At 39.2% G+C, this 17270-nt stretch overlaps 1 protein-coding gene across 2 annotated transcripts in view; it reads left to right on the forward strand.

Annotated features, from left to right (window-relative positions):
- SCFD2 (sec1 family domain containing 2) overlaps nt 1-17270 on the forward strand; it is a 511769-nt gene that overhangs the window by 116789 nt on the left and 377710 nt on the right. The window lies entirely within an intron of this gene.

Here is a 17270-nt window from a genome sequence, read left to right on the forward strand (position 1 = left end):
AATCCAGCTAGGAAAATGTTTTTTTAATAAAATATAAATGAGTTATAAAGTCACTCAAGAAAATTGAGGTAAAATATAGCTTTAGTTTTAAGTTTTATCTCTTTGCAATAAAAAATAGGCATCTATTTTATTGGCTGCCAAAGTAGTTTTTAATAGGTAGGATTGGTTTTTTAAAATATATTGAATGTTAGATAGTATCTTTCTATAGCAAATCAAGTTTACCTAAGCTAAGTAATAGTATGTCTGCTAATTTTCTAATAAATTGGCAGATTTTACTTTCTAAGTCCTCTAGTGCCTCTATTAGCTCTCACGCCATATGGCTTGGCTTGGAAATATGATGGCTCATTTTAGTGCCATTCCTGACTTCACCAACACCCTGGGAGGTTCTGTTTTATAATGCCTTCTTTTTAGCCATTTATAATTAGGATTGAGTTTTTCTGAGAAGTTGTTTCCACCACACTGCTTCTCTGTGGGCCTTGCTATTCAAGAGTCATTTGGCAGCATGCGGTATTGTCACTTGCAAAAGCATCTTTGGAGATTTGGATTAAGATGGCGGATAGGAGACAGGACTAGCTTGCAGCTCCCACTCAGACAGAGCAGTGTGTGGAGATTCACATCATGAACTTCTGCTCCAAGAACCACTGCAGGAACATGCTAGGAAAGCTGAGAGAATGCACAGACCATTTGGAGGAACTGGATCACTACTGCAGGCTCCCTGAGATGCTGAAAAACTGAGTCTGCTTGCTTTCTTAGTGGAGAGGCTGGTGGTCTGGGGAAGTTCTCAGCCCTGGTCACTGGCTGCCTGGAAATAAACTTGGTCCTATTGCTGGGGCACAGTGGGCATGATACCAGCCTTTAGGACTGTAGTCTACATGGGAGCAGGGTGAAGCCTGAGACTGCCGGCTTTACCCCTTTTCCCTGGTGATCTGTGTGATTCAGCAGAGGCAGCTGTAATCCCCCTGTGAACATAACTCCATTGGCTTGGGAACCATACCACCATCTCCCACAGTAGCTGCAGCAAGCCTCGCCCAAGGAGAGTCTGAGCTCAGACACACCTATTCCTGCTCCCACCTGGTGGTCTTTCTCCACCAGCCCTGGTTGCCAAAGGCAAAGGATATAATCTCTTGGGGGCTCTATGGCCCTGTCTACTGCCTGAAAAACCTGAATACTTAACCAGGCAACCATGGGGCAAGTTTGCATCCTCCTATAGTACTGCAGTTGATGCACTCTTGAAAGCGCCACCTCCTGGCTGGAGGCCAACCAACAAAAAAAAAAACAGTGCGCTAAACGAAAACACAACCAAGGACCCTCACAGAGTCCACTTCACTCCCCTGCTGCCTCCACTGGAGCAGGTGCTGGTATCCATGGCCGAAAGACCTGAAGATGGATCACATTATAGGACTCTTTGCAGACACTCCCCAGTACCAGCCTGAAACCCTGTAGCTCCGCTGGTTGGCTAGACACAGAAGAGCAAAAATGATCACTGTAGTGCAGCTCTCAGGAAGCCCCATCCCTAGGGGAAGAGGGAGAACAGTTCATCAAGGGAGCACCCCATGAGACGAAATAATCTGAACAGCAGCCCCAAGTCCCAGATCTTCCCTCTGACATAGTTTACCTAAATGAGAAGGAACCAGAAAAACAATTCTGATAATATGACAAAACAAGGTTCTTTAACAGCCCCAAAAGATCACATTAGCTTACTAGCAATCCAAACCAAGATGAAATCTCTGAATTTCCAGAAAAAGAATTCGAAGGTCGATTATTAAGCTAATCAAGGAGACGCCAGAGAAAGGTGAAGTCCAACTTAAAGAAATCAAAAACATGATACAGGATATGAAAGGAAAAATGTTCAGTGAAATAGACAGCATAAATAAGAAATAATCACAACTTCTGGAAATCAAAGACACACTTAGAGAAATGAAAAATGCACTGGAAAGTCTCAGCAATAAAACTGAACAAGCAGAAGAAAGAACTTCAGAGCTCAAGGACAAGGCTTTCAAATTAACCCAATCCATCAAAGACAAAGAAAAAATAATTTTAAAAAATGAACAAAGCCTCCAGGAAGCTTGGGACTATGTTAAGCATCCAAACCTAAGATAATTGCTTTTCCTAAGGAAGAAGAGAAATCTAAGAGTTTGGAAAACATATTTGAGGGAATAATTGAGGAAAACTTCCCCAGCCTTGCTACAGATCTAGACATCCAAATACCAGAAGCTCAAAGAACACCTGGGAAATTTATTACAAAAAGATAATTGCCTAGGCACATAGTCATCAGGCTATCTAAAGTCAAGACAAAGGAAAGAATCTTGAGAGCTGTGAAGCAAAAGCATCAGGTAACATATAAAGGAAAACCTATCAGAGTAACAGCAGATTTCTCAGCAGAAATCCTACAAGCTAGAAGGGATTGGGGTCCTATTCTTAGCCTCCATAAACAGAACAATTATCAGCCAAGAATTTTGCATCCAGCAAAACTAAGCTTCATAAATGAAGGAAAGATACAGTCTTTTCTAGACAAACAAATGCTGAGAGAATTCACTGCTGCAAGCCAGCACTATAAGACTGCTGAAAGGAGTTCTAAATCTTGAAACAAATTTTTGTGATACACCAAAATAGAACCTCCTTAAAGCATAAATGTCAAAGGGACCTATATAACAATAACACGATGGGAAAAAAAAGACATCCAGGCAACAAATAGCATGATGGATAGAATAGTACCTGACATCTTAATACTAACATTGAATGAAAATGGCCTAAATGCTCCACTTAAAAGATACAGAATGGCAGAATGGATAAGAATTCACCAACCAAGTTTCTGCTGTCTTCAGGAGACTCATCTAACACATAAGGACTCACATAAACTTAAGGTAAAGGGGTGGACAAAGATATTCCATGCAAATGGACACCAAAAGTGAGCAGGAGTAGCTATTCTTATGTCAGACAAAACAAACCTTAAAGCAACAGCAGTTAAAAAAAGAGGGACCTTATATAATGATAAAAGGACTAGTACAAAAGGAAAATATATAATGATAAAAGGACTAGTACAAAAGGAAAATATCACAATACTAAATATATATGCACCTAACACTGGAGCTCCCAAATTTATAAAACAATTACTGCTAGACCTAAGAAATCAGATAGATGGCAACACAGCAATAGTGGGGGACTTTAATACTCCACTGACAGCACTAGACAGGTCATCAAGACAGAAAGTCAACAAAGAAACAATGGACTTAAATTGTTCCTACAACAAATGGACTTAACAGATATTTACAGAACATTCTATCCAACAACTGCAGAATATGTGTTCTATTCATCAGCACATGGAATGTTCTCCAAGATAGACTATATGATAGGCCACAAAACAAGTCTCAGTAAATGTAAGAAAATATAAATTATAGTAGATACTCTCTCAGACCACAGTGGAATAAAATTGGAAATCAACTCCAAAAGGAACCCTCAAAACCATGCAAGTACATGGAAATTAAATAACCTGCTCCTGAATAATCTTTGGGTCAACAATGAAATCAAGATGCAAATTAAAAGTCTGAACAATAATAGTGACACAACCTATCAAAACCTCTGGGATACAGCAAAAGGTGCTAATAGGAAAGTTTATAGCATTAAATGCCTACATCAAAAAGTCTGAAAGAGCACGAATAGATAAACTAAGGTCACATCTCAAGAAACTACAGAAACAAGAACACACCAAACCCAAACCCAGCAGAAGAAAAGACATAACAAAGATCAGAGCAGAACTAAATGAAATTGAAACAAACAAGCAAACAAACAAAAATGCAAAAGATAAATGAAACAAAAAGCTGGTTCTTTGGAAAGATAAACAAAATTGATAGAATATTAGCGACATTAACCAAGAAAAGAAGAAAGACGATCCAAATAAGCTCAATTAGAAATGAAACGGGATATATTACTACTGATACCACAGAAATACAAACGATCATTCAAGGCTACTGTGAACACCTTTACATGCTTAAACTAGAAAACATAGAGGAGATGGATAAATTCCTGGAAATATACAACCCTTCTAGATTAAACCAGGAAGATATAGAAACTCTGAACAGACCAACAACAAGCAGCAAGATTGAAATGGCAATAAAAAAATTGCCAACAAAAAAAGTCCAGGACCAGATGGATTCACAGCTGAATTTTATCAGACATTCAAAGAATTGATATCAATCCTATTGACACTATTCCACACAATAGGGAAAGAGGGAATCCCTCCTAAATCATTCAATAAAGCCAGTATTACCCTGATATCAAAATCAGGAAAAGACGTAACCAAAAAACAAAACTACAGACCAATATCCCTGATGAACATAGATGCAAAAATCCTTAGCAAAATACTAGTGGACTGAGTCCACCAGCATGTCAAAAAGATCATCCACCATGATCAGTTGGGTGTCATACCAGGGATGGAGGGATGGTTTAACATTCACAGGTCAATAAATGTGATACACCACATAAACAGAATTAAAAACAAAAATCACATGATCATCTCAGTAGATGCAGAAAAAGCAATGGACAAAATCCAGCATCCCTTAGTGATTAAACCCTCAGCAAAATCAGCATAGAAGGGACATACCTTAAGGTAATAAAGGTTGTCCATGACGAACCCACTGCTAACATTATACTGAATGGGGAAAAGTTGGAAGCATCCCCTCTGAGAACTGGAACAAGACAAGGATACCCACTCTCATCACTTCTGTTCAACATAGTACTGGGAGTCCTAGCCAGAGCACTCAGCCAAGAAAAGGAAATAAAAGGCATCCAAATCTGTAAAGAGGAAGTTGAACTCTTGTTGTTTGCTGATGATATGATCGTATACCTAAAAAACCCTAAAGATACATCCAAAAAGCACCTAAAACTGGTAAATGAATTCAGCAAAGTTTCAGGATATGAAATTAATGCACACAAACCTATAAACCACTATATACTTTGCTATACACCAGCAACGACCAAGCTGAGAAGCAAATCAAGAACTCAATCCCTTAACAATAGCTGCAAAAAAAAAAAAAAATACCTGGTTATATATCTAACCAAGGAGGTGAAAGACCTCTGCAAGGTAAACTACAAAACACTACTGCAAGAAATCACAGATGATACAAACAAATGGAAAGACATCCCATGCTCATGGATGAGTAGAATCAATATTGTGAAAATGACCATACTGCCAAAAGCAGTTTACAAATTCAGTGCAATTTCTGTCAAAATACCACTATCATTCTTCACAGAACTAGAAAAACAATTCTAAAATTCATATGGAACCAAAAAAGAGCCCGCATAGCTAAAGCAAGACTAAGCAAAAAGCAAATCTGGAGGCATCACATTACCCGAATTCAAACTATACTATAAGTCCATAGCCACCAAAACAGCATGATTCTGGTATAAAAATAGGCACATAGACCAGTGGAACAGAATAGAGAACCCAGAAATAAAGCCAAATATTTAACAGCCAACTGATCTTTGAAAATGCAAACAAAAACACAAAGTGGGGAAAAGACACACTATTCAACAAATGGTGCTGGGATAATTGGAAAGCCACAGGTAAAAGAATGAAACTGGATCCTCATCTCTCACCTTATACAAAAATCAACTCAAGATGGATCAAAGACTTACATCTATGACCTGAAACCATAAAGATTCTAGAAGATAACATCGGACAAACTGTCTAGATATTGGCTTAGGCAAAGACTTCATGACCAAGAATCCAAAAGCAAATGCAACAAAAACAAAGATAAATAGATGGGACATAATTAAACTAAAAAGCTTCTGCACAGCAAAATAAATAATCAGCAGGGTTAATAGACAACCCACAGAGTGGGAGAAAATCTTTACAATCTATACATCTGACTAAGAAGTAATATCCAGAATCTACACAGAATTCAAACAAATCAGCAGAAGAAAACAAACAATCCCACCAAAAAGTGGGCTAAGGACATGAATAGACAATTCTCAAAAGAAGATATAGAAATGGCTGACAAGCATATGGAAAAATGCTCAACATCACAAATTATCAGGGAAATGCCTATCAAAACCACAATGTGATACCATCTTACTCCTGCAAGAATGGCCATAATAAAAAAATAAAAAAATAGATATTGGTGTGGATGTGGTGAAAAGGGAACACTTTTATACTGTTGTTGAGAATGTAAATTAGTACAACCACTATAAAAAACAGTGTGGAGATTCCTTAAGGAACTAAAAGTAGATCTACCATTTGACCCAGCAATCCCACTACTAGGTATCTACCCAGAGGAAAAGAAGTAATTATAGGAAAAACACACTTGCACACACATGCATGTTTATAGCAGTACAATTTGCAGTTGTGAAAGTATGGAACCAGCCCAAATGCCCATCAATCAATGGGTGGATAAAGAAAATTTGTTATGTATATACCATAGAATACGACTTAGCCATAAAAAGAAACAAAATAATGGCATTTTCAGCAACCTTGATGGAATTGGAGATGATGATTCTAAGTGAAGTAACTCAGGAATGGAAAACCAAACATCTTACGTTCTCACTCGAAAGTGGGAACTAGGCTATGAAGACACAAAGACATAAGAATGATACAGTGGACTTTGGGGACTTGGGGGAATGTGTGTGTAGGCGGGGGATAAAAGACTACACATTGCTTACAGTTACACTGCTTGGGTGATGGGTACACCAAAATCTCAGAAATTACTGGTAAAGAACTTATTAATGTAACCAAATACCATTTGTTTCCCCAAAACCTATTGAAATAAAAAATTCTAAAAAAAGTCATTGACAAGACTTGATGCTATCAAGGTTGGCAGTCAGGAAGATGGGCTGGATATGGAGCGAGAACAAGTGAGGATGACTTGGAAACCACTAGCACCTTTGAGTCTTTCCTTTATGGCCCTTGATCAATGATGAGCATCATCTGCTCAGCCTTCCTTCTACTTCCTAAATCTTATTAAGTTTCTCTTGCAGCCAACCCTATCTCATAACATGTAGGGAGGGACTTTTTCTCTTTATTGATCCTGTTTTGTATCTTTTTTGCTATTTTTTTAAATATGAGTATTTTTTTTTTAAAAAGAGAGCATGCATAATGCAGAAAAGATTGTATTGGACTAATGATTTCCAGACATAAAGAGATTTTTAAATCTAAAAAAATCTATGGTATCATTTGAATGAAGAGTAAAGAAAGAGGCAAAAAAATATAATCTCCAAAGGCAGAGTTGGGTGCTCTTTACACATTAGGAAGAGATTTTGATAAGGTTTTTCCTGGGAAGAAAAATTGTGGAGCATTTTTTTTTGCAATATTGTATCAAAAAACCCCACAAAAACCCAACATGGAAAAATTTTTTTTATTAGAGTATAACAACATTCTCCCACTCCTGATTTCCATCAAGAAGAGTTTTCCTATGGTCTTGGCCTTTCTCTGACCCTCTTTTAGTGAGAGGGATGTTCTATCTGATTGGTAAATTTGGAATGATGGAATAAGAAGAGGCTCAACTCTATCTCTTCTCCGCTTAGGAGGCGCCCTGACTATACAGAGCACTGCGGGGCTCAGCCTTCCAGGGTTAGGATCTGCCTTTATTGTGTGACAGCTGCTGTTTCTTTCTGCACTCTTCACATTGAACTGACTATAGGGAACAGGCACTCTGTCCTGCCCCTTCATGGGAGGCCTAGCCTGCTCATAGCTTGCCTGTGACCGAGAAGAAAAGGCTGCCTTCTGGAGCCCCATATTAGCAAGCTCACTTGGCTAATAGACCTCACATTCTACCACCTGGTTTGGCCTCTCTATCTGTATTAAAGGTGATATTTGGCTTCGTGTGTGTGTGTGTGTGTGTTACACTTTTATTTTAGGTTCAGGGACGCATGTGTAGGTTTGTTACATAGAGAAACTCGTGTCATGGGAGTTTGTTGTACAGATTATATTGTCACTGTATTAGTCCCTTCTCACACTGCTATGAAGAAATACCTGAGACTGGATGGTTTATAAAGAAAAAAGGTTTAATTGACTCACAGCTCCACATTGCTGGGGAGGCCTCAGGCAACTTACAATCATGGTGGAAGGCAAAGGAGAAGCAGGCACCTTCTTCACAGGGTGGCAGGATGGAGTGAGTGCACGCAGGGGAAATGCTGCCAGGCACTTATAAAACCATCAGATCTTGTGAGATTCACCCATTATCGTGAGAACAGCATGGGGGAAACCACCCCCATGATCCAATTACCTCCACCTGGTCCTGCTTTTGACACGTGAGGATTATGGGGATTACGATTCAAGGTGAGATTTGGATGAGGACACAGAGCCAAATCATATCATTCATTCAGCCTGGTACTCAATAGTTATTTTTTCTGATCCTTTCCCTTCTCCACCCTCCACCCTCAGGTAGGCCCCAGTGTGTGTTGTTCCCCTCTATTTGTCCATGTGTTCTCATCACTTAGCTCTAACTTATAAGTGAGAACATGTGGTATTTGGTTTTCTGTTTCTATGCTACTTTGCCAAGGATAATGACCTCCAGCTCCATCCATGTTCCTGCAAAGGACATGATATATATATTTTTTTGACTTTGTTATTCTTTTTTTTTTTTTATAATTATACTTTAAGTTTTAGGGTACATGTGCACAATGTGCAGGTTAGTTACATATGTATACATGTGCCATGCTGGTGTGCTGCACCCATTAACTCGTCATTTAGCATTAGGTATATCGCCTAATGCAATCCCTCCCCCCTCCCCCCACCCCACGACAGTCCCCAGAGTGTGATGTTCCCCTTCCTGTGTCCATGTATTCACATTGTTCAATTCCCACCTATGAGTGAGAACATGCGGTGTTTGGTTTTGTGTTCTTGCGATAGTTTACTGAGAATGATGATTTCCAATTTCATCCATGTCCTTACAAAGGACATGATCTCATCATTTTTTTGTGGCTGCATAGTATTCCATGGTGTATATCTGCCACATTTTCTTAATCCAGACTATCATTGTTGGACATTTGGGTTGGTTCCAAGTCTTTGCTATTGTGAATAATGCTGCAATAAACATACATGTGCATGTGTCTTTATAGCAGCATGATTTATAGTCCTTTGGGTATATACCCAGTAATGGGATGGCTGGGTCAAATGGTATTTCTAGTTCTAGGTCCCTGAGGAATCGCCACACTGACTTCCACAATGGTTGAACTAGTTTACAGTCCCACCAACAGTGTGTAAAAGTGTTCCTATTTCTCCACATCCTTTCCAGCACCTGTTGTTTCCTGACTTTTTAATGATCGCCATTCTAACTGGTGTGAGATGGTATCTCATTGTGGTTTTGATTTGCATTTCTCTGATGGCCAGTGATGATGAGCATTTTTTCATGTGTCTTTTGGCTACATAAATGTCTTCTTTCAAGAAGTGTCTGTTCATATCCTTTTCCCACTTTTTGGTGGGGTTGTTTGTTTTTTTCTTGTAAATGTGTTTGAGTTCATTGTAGATTCTGGATATTAGCCCTTTGTCAGATGAGTAGGTTGCGAACATTTTCTCCCATTTTGTAGGTTGCCTGTTCACTCTGATGGTAGTTTCTTTTGCTGTGCAGAAGCGCTTTAGTTTAATGAGATCCCATTTCTCAATTTTGCCTTTTGTTGCCATTGCTTTTGGTGTTTTAGACATGAAGTCCTTCCCCATGCCTATGCCCTGAATGGTATTGCCTAGGTTTTCTTCTAGGGTTTTTATGGTTTTAGGTCTAACGTTTAAGTCTTTAATAATCATCTTGAATTAATTTTTGTATAAGGTGTAAGGAAAGGATCCACTTTCAGCTTTCTACATATGGCTAGCCAGTTTTCCCAGCACCATTTATTAAATAGGGAATCCTTTCCGCATTGCTTGTTTTTCTCAGGATTGTCAAAGATCAGACAGTTGTAGATATGCGGCATTATTTCTGGGGGCTCTGTTCTGTTCCATTGGTCTATATTTCTGTTTTGGTACCAGTACCATGCTGTTTTGGTTACTGTAGCCTTGCAGTATAGTTTGAAGTCAGGTAGTGTGATGCCTCCAGCTTTGTTCTTTTGGCTTAGGATTGATTTGGCGATGTGGGCTCTTTTTTGGTTCCTTGTGAACTTTAAAGTAGTTTTTTCCAATTCTGTGAAGAAAGTCATTGGTAGCTTGATGGGGATGGCATTGAATCTATAAATTACCTTGGGCAGCATGGCCATTTTCATGATGATTGATTCTTCCTACCCATGAACATGGAATGTTCTTCCATTTGTTTGTATCCTCTTTTATTTCACTGAGCAGTGGTTTGTAGTTCTCCTTGAAGAGGTCCTTCACGTTCCTTGTAAGTTGGATTCCTAAGTATTTTATTCTCTTTGAAGCAATTGTGAATGGGAGTTCACTCACGATTTGGCTCTCTGTTTGTCTGTTATTGGTGTATAAGAGTGCTTGTGATTTTTGTACATTGATTTTGTATCCTGAGACTTTGCTGAAGTTGCTTATCAGCTTAAGGAGATTTTGGGCCGAGATGATGGGGTTTTCTAGATATATATTCATGTCGTCTGCAAACAGGGACAATTTGACTTCCTGTTTTCCTAATTGAATACCCTTTATTTCCTTCTCCTGCCTAATTGCCCTGGCCAGAACTTCCAACACTATGTTGAATAGGAGTGGTGAGAGAGGGCATCCCTGTCTTGTGCCCGTTTTCAAAGGGAATGCTTCCAGTTTTTGCCCATTCAGTATGATATTGGCTGTGGGTTTGTCATAGATAGCTCTTATTATTTTGAGATACGTCCCATCAGTACCTAATTTATTGAGAGTTTTTAGCATGAAGTGTTGTTGAATTTTGTCAAAGGCCTTTTCTGCATCTATTGAGATAATCATGTGGTTTTTTTCTTTGGTTCTGTTTATATGCTGGATTACATTTATTGATTTGCATATATTGAACCAGCCTTGTATTCCAGGGATGAAGCCCATTTGATCATGGTGGATAAGCTTTTTGATGTGCTGCTGGATTCGGTTTGCCAGTATTTTATTGAGGATTTTTGCATCAATGTTCATCAAGGATATTGGTCTAAAATTCTCTTTTTTGGTTGTGTCTCTGCCAGGCTTTGGTATCAGGATGATGCTGGCCTCATAAAATGAGTTAGGGAGGATTCCCTCTTTTTCTATTGATTGGAATAGTTTCAGAAGGAATGGTACCAGTTCCTCCTTGTACATCTGGTGGAATTCGGCTGTGAATCTATCTGGTCCTGGACTCTTTTTGGTTGGTAAGCTATTGATTATTGCCACAATTTCAGATCCTGTTATTGGTCTATTCAGAGATTGAACTTCTTCCTGGTTTAGTCTTGGGAGAGTGTATGTGTCGAGGAATTTATCCATTTCTTCTAGATTTTCTAGTTTATTTGTGTAGCGGTGTTTATAGTATTCTCTGATGGTAGTTTGTATTTCTGTGGGATCAGTGGTGATATCCCCTTTAACATTTTTTATTGCATCTATTTGATTCTTCTCTCTTTTTTTCTTTATTAGTCTTGCTAGCGGTCTACCAATTTTGTTGATCCTTTCAAAAAACCAGCTCCTGGATTCATTAATTTTTTGAAGGGTTTTTCTTGTCTCTACTTCCTTCAGTTCTGCTCTGATTTTACTTATTTCTTGCCTTCTGCTAGCTTTTGAATGTGTTTGCTCTTGCTTGTCTAGTTCTTTTAATTGTGATGTTAGGGTGTCAATTTTAGATCTTTCCTGCTTTCTCTTGTGGGCATTTAGTGCTATAAATTTCCCTCTACACACTGCTTTGAATGTGTCCCAGAGATTCTGGTATGTTGTGTCTTTGTTCTCGTTGGTTTCAAAAACATCTTTATTTCTGCCTTCATTTCGTTATGTACCCAGTAGTCATTCAGGAGCAGGTTGTTCAGTTTCCATATAGTTGAGCGGTTTTGAGTGAGTTTTTTAATCCTGAGTTCTAGTTTGATTGCACTGTGGTCTGAGAGACAGTTTGTTATAATTTCTGTTCTTTTACATTTGCTGAGGAGAGCTTTATATTCTGTTGATTTGGGGTGGAGAGTTCTGTAGATGTCTATTAGGTTTGCTTGGTGCAGAGCTGAGTTCAATTCCTGGGTATCCTTATTAACTTTCTGTCTCGTTGATCTGTCTAATGTTGACAGTGGGGTGTTAAAGTCTCCCATTATTATTGTGTGGGAGTCTAAGTCTCTTTGTAGGTCTCTAAGGACTTCCTTTATGAATCTGGGTGCTCCTATATTGGGTGCATATATATTTAGGATAGTTAGCTCTTCTTGTTGAATTGATCCCTTTAGCATTATGTAATGGCCTTCTTTGTCTCTTTTGATCTTTGTTGGTTTAAAGTCTTTTATATCGGAGACTAGGGTTGAAACCCTTTCCTTTTTTTGTTTTCCATTTGCTTGGTAGATCTTCCTCCATCCCTTTATTTTGAGCCTATGTGTGTCTCTGCACGTGAGATGGGTTTCCTGAATACAGCACACTGATGGGTCTTGACTCTTTATCCAACTTGCCAGTCTGTGTCTTTTAATTGGAGAATTTAGTCCATTTACATTTAAAGTTAACATTGTTATGTGTGAATTTGATCCTGTCATTATGATGTTAGCTGGTTATTTTGCTCGTTAGTTCATGTAGTTTCTTCCTAGCCTCAATGGTCTTTATAATTTGGCATGATTTTGCAGTGGCTGGTACCGGTTGTTCCTTTCCAAGTTTAGTGCTTCCTTCAGGAGCTCTTTTAGGGCAGGCCTGGTGGTGACAAAATCTCTCAGCATTTGCTTGTCTGTAAAGTATTTTATTTCTCCTTCTCTTATGAAGCTTAGTTTGGCTGGATATGAAATTCTAGGTTGAAAATTCTTTTCTTTAAGAATGTTGAATATTGGCCCCCACTCTCTTGTGGCTTGTAGAGTTTTTGCCAAGAGATCCGCTGTTAGTCTGATGGGCTTCCCTTTGTGGGTAACCCGACCTTTCTCTCTGGCTGCCATTAACATTTTTTCCTTCATTTCAACTTTGTGAATCTGACAATTATGTGTCTTGGAGTAGCTCTTCTCAAGGAGTATCTTTGTGGCGTTCTATGTATTTCCTGAATCTGAATGTTGGCCTGCCTTGCTAGATTGGGGAGGTTCTCCTGGATAATATCCTGCAGAGTATTTTGCAACTTGGTTCCATTCTCCTCGTCACTTTCAGGTACACCAATCAGATGTAGATTTGGTCTTTTCACATAGTCCCATATTTCTTGGAGGCTTTGTTCGTTTCTTTTTATTCTTTTTTCTCTAAACTTCCCTTCTCACTTCATTTCATTCATTTCATCTTCCATCACTGATACCCTTTCTTCCAGTTGATCGCATCGGCTCCTGAGTCTTCTGCATTCTTCACGTAGTTCTCGAGCCTTGGCTTTCAGCTCCATCAGCTCCTTTGAGCACTTCTCTGTATTGGTTATTCTAGTTAATAAAATCGTCTAACTTTTTTTCAAAGTTTTTAACTTCTTTGCCTTTGGTTTGAATTTCCTCCCATAGCTCGGAGTAGTTTGATTGTCTGAAGCTTTCTTCTCTCAACTCATCAAAGTCATTCTCCGTCCAGCTTTGTTCCATTGCTGGTGAGGAACTGCGTTCCTTTGGAGGAGGAGAGGCACTCTGCTTTTTAGAGTTTTGAGTTTTTCTGCTCTGTTTTTTCCCCATCTTTGTGGTTTTGTCTACTTTTGGTCTTTGATGATGGTGATGTACAGATGGGTTTTTGGTGTGGGTGTCCTTTCTGTTTGTTAGTTTTCCTTCTAACAGACAGGACCCTCAGCTGCAGGTCTGTTGGAGTTTGCTAGAGGTCTACTCCAGACCCTGAGGAGTACCCGGCCGTGCGAGGTGTCAGTCTGCCCCTACTGCGGGGTTTATCCTACTTAGGCTGCTTGGGGGTCAGGGGTCAGGGACCCACTTGAGGAGGCAGTCTGCCCATTCTCAGATCTCCAGCTGCGTGCTGGGAAAACCACTGCTCTCTTCAAAGCTGTCAGACAGGGACATTTAAGTCTGCAGAGGTTACTGCTGTCTTTTTGTTTGTCTGTGCCCTGCCCCCAGAGGTGGAGCCTACAGAGGCAGGCAGGCCTGCTTGAGCTGTGGTGGGCTCCACCCAGTTCGAGTTTCCTGGCTGCTTTGTTTACCTAAGGAAGCCTGAGCAATGGCGGGCGCCCCTCCCCCATCCTCGCTGCCACCTTGCAGTTTGATCTCAGAGTGCTGTGCTAGCAATCAGCGAGACTCCGTGGGCGTAGGACCCTCCAAGCCAGGTGTGGGATATAATTTCCTGGTGCGCCGTTTCCTAAGCCTGTCAGAAAAGCGCAGTATTTGGGTGGGAGTGGCCCGATTTTCAAGGTGCCGTCTGTCACCCCTTTCCTTGACCAAGAAAGGGAACTCCCTGATCCCTTGTGCTTCCCAGTGAGGCAATGCCTTGCCCTGCTTCGGGTCGTGCATGGTGCGCTGCACCCACTGACCTGTGCCCACTGTCTGGCACTCCCTAGTGAGATGAACCCAGTACCTCAGATGGAAATGCAGAAATCACCCGCCTTCTGCATCGCTCACGCTGGGAGCTGTAGACTGGAGCTGTTCCTATTTGGCCATCTTGGCTCCTCCCCCGGACATGATCTTGTTATTTTTTATGGCTGCATAGTATTCCATGGTGTATACGTATCACATTTTCTTTATCCATTCTTTCATTGATGGGCATTTAGATTGATTCCATGTCTTTGCTATTGTGAATAATAGTGCAATGAACATACATGTGCATATGTTTTTATGATAGAACAATTCATATTTTTTTGGGTGCATACCTAGTAATGGGATTCGTAGGTCGAAGAGTAGTTCAGTTTTTAGCTCTTTGAGGAATCTCCATACTGCGTGAATGAATTTACACTCCCACCTACAGTGTACAAGTGTTCCATTTTCTGCACAAACTCACCAGCACCTATTTTTTGACGTTTTAGTAATAGCCATTTTGGCTGTTGTGAGATTATGTCACTGTGGTTTTGATTTGCATTTCTCTAATGATCACTGTTTTTGAGCTGTTTTTTTATATGCTTTTTGGCCACATGCATGTCTTCTTTTGAAAAGTGTCTGTTCATGTCCTTTGCTCAACTTTTGTTTTTTTAATTCTCATTCTTAGTATTCAACCTTTGCCGACTTAGTTTTTAATGGTGTTGTTTGGAGTTTTTTTTTTTTTTGTAAATTTTTTAAGTTCCTTATAGATGTTGGACATTAGACCTTTGTCAGATCCATAGTTTGCAAAAATTTTTTCCATTCTGTAGGCTGTATGTTTGCTCTGTTGATAGCTTCTTTTACTGTGCAGAGCTCTTTTGTTTGGTTAGATCCGATTTATAATTTTTTTCTTTTGTTAAACTTGCTTTTGGCAACTTCATCATGAAGTCTTTGCCATTTCCTATGTCCAGAATGATGTTACCTAGGTTATCTTCCAGGGTTTTTATAGTTTTAGGTTTTACATTCAATTAATTAAGTTCTTAATTCATCTTGAGTTGATTTTTATGTATGGTATAAGGAAAGGGTCCACTTTCAATCTTCTGCTAGCCAGTTATTCCAGCACCATTTATTGAATAGGGAGTTCTTTCCCCATTGCTTGTTTATGTCAACTTTGTCAAAGATTAGATGGTCACAGGTGTGCAGCCTTATTTCTGGGCTCTCTATTCTGTTCCATTGGTCTATGTGTCTGTTTTTGCACTAGTACTATGCTGTTTTGGTTACTGTGGCCTTATAGTATAGTTTAAAGTTGGGTAGTGTGATGTGTCCAGCTTTGTTCTTTTTGCTTAGGATTCCCTTGGCTATTCTGGTTTTTCGTTGTTGTTCCATATGAATTTTAAAATAGTGTTTTCTAGTTTTGGAAAGAATGTCATTGTTATTTTGATAGAAATAGCATTGAATCTGTACATTGCTTTGGGCAGTATACCCATTTTCACAATGCTGATTCTTCCTATCCATGAGCATGAAATTTTTTTTATTTTGTAGTGCCATCTCTGATTTTTTTGAGCAGTGTTTTGTAATTCTCATTGTAGAGATCTTTCCCCTCCCTGATTAGCTATATTCCTAGGTGTTTTATACTTTTTGTGGCAATTGTAAATGGGATTACATTTCTGATTTGGCTCTCCGCTTGGCTATTGTTGGTGTATAGGAATGATAGTGATTTTTGTACACTGATTTTGAATTCTGCGACTTTGCTGAAGTTAGCTTGAGGAGCTTTGTGGGCCACGACTATAGAGTTTTCTAGATATAGGATTATGTTATCTGCAAACAGGGGTAGTTTGACTTCTTCCTACTTGGATGTCTTTTATTTATTTCTCTTGCCTAACTGCTCTGACCAGGACTTCCAATACTATGTTGAATAGGAGTTGTGAGAGAGGGCACCCTTGTCTTGTGGCAGTTTTCAAAGGGAATGCTTCCAGCTTTTGCCCATTCAGTATGATGTTAGCTGTGATTTGGCATAGATGGTCCTTACTATTTTGATGTATGTTCCTTCAATACCTAGTTTGTATGAGGTATATTCCTGCAATACCTAGTTTGTGTGAGGTATATTCCTGCAATACTTAGTTTGTGCGAGGTATATTCCTTCAATACCTAGTTTGTTGAGTGTTTTCAACATGAAGGGATGTTGAATTTTATTGAAAGCCTATGCTACATCTATTGAGATGATCATGTGGTTTTTTCCCTTTGGTTCTGTTTGCATGATGAATCATGTTTATTGATTTACATATGTTAAACCAACCTTGCACTCCATGGATAAAGTTTACTTGATCATTGTGGATTAGCTTTTTAATGTAATTCTGGATTCAGTTTGCTAGTGTTTTGTTGAGGATTTTTGCATCAATGTTCACCGAGGATATTGGCCTGAAGTTTTCCCCTTTTTTTGATGTCTCCAGCAGGTTTTTCTATCAGGATAATTTGGGCCTCATGGACTGAGATAGGGAAGAGTCCCTCCTTTTCAATTTTTTGAATAGTTTCAGTAGCAATTGTACCAGCTCTTCTTGTACATCTAGTATAATTCAGCTGTGAATTCATCTGATCCCAGGCTTTTTTTTGGTTGGTAGGCTATTTGTTACTGATTGGATTTCAAAGCTTGTAATTGGTCTATTCAGGGATTCAATTTCTTCCTGGTTGATTCTTGGGAGGGTGTATATGTCCAGGAGTTTTTCTATTTCTTTTAGATTTTCTAGTTTGTGTACATAGAGGTGTTCATAGTATTCTCTGATTGTTATTTGAATTTCTGTGGGGTGAGTGGTAATATCCCCTTTGTTCTTTCTAATTGTGTATATTTGAAT

The sequence above is a fragment of the Gorilla gorilla genome, chromosome 3 (assembly GCF_029281585.2).
Source record: "Gorilla gorilla gorilla isolate KB3781 chromosome 3, NHGRI_mGorGor1-v2.1_pri, whole genome shotgun sequence".
NCBI lineage: Eukaryota > Metazoa > Chordata > Mammalia > Primates > Hominidae > Gorilla > Gorilla gorilla.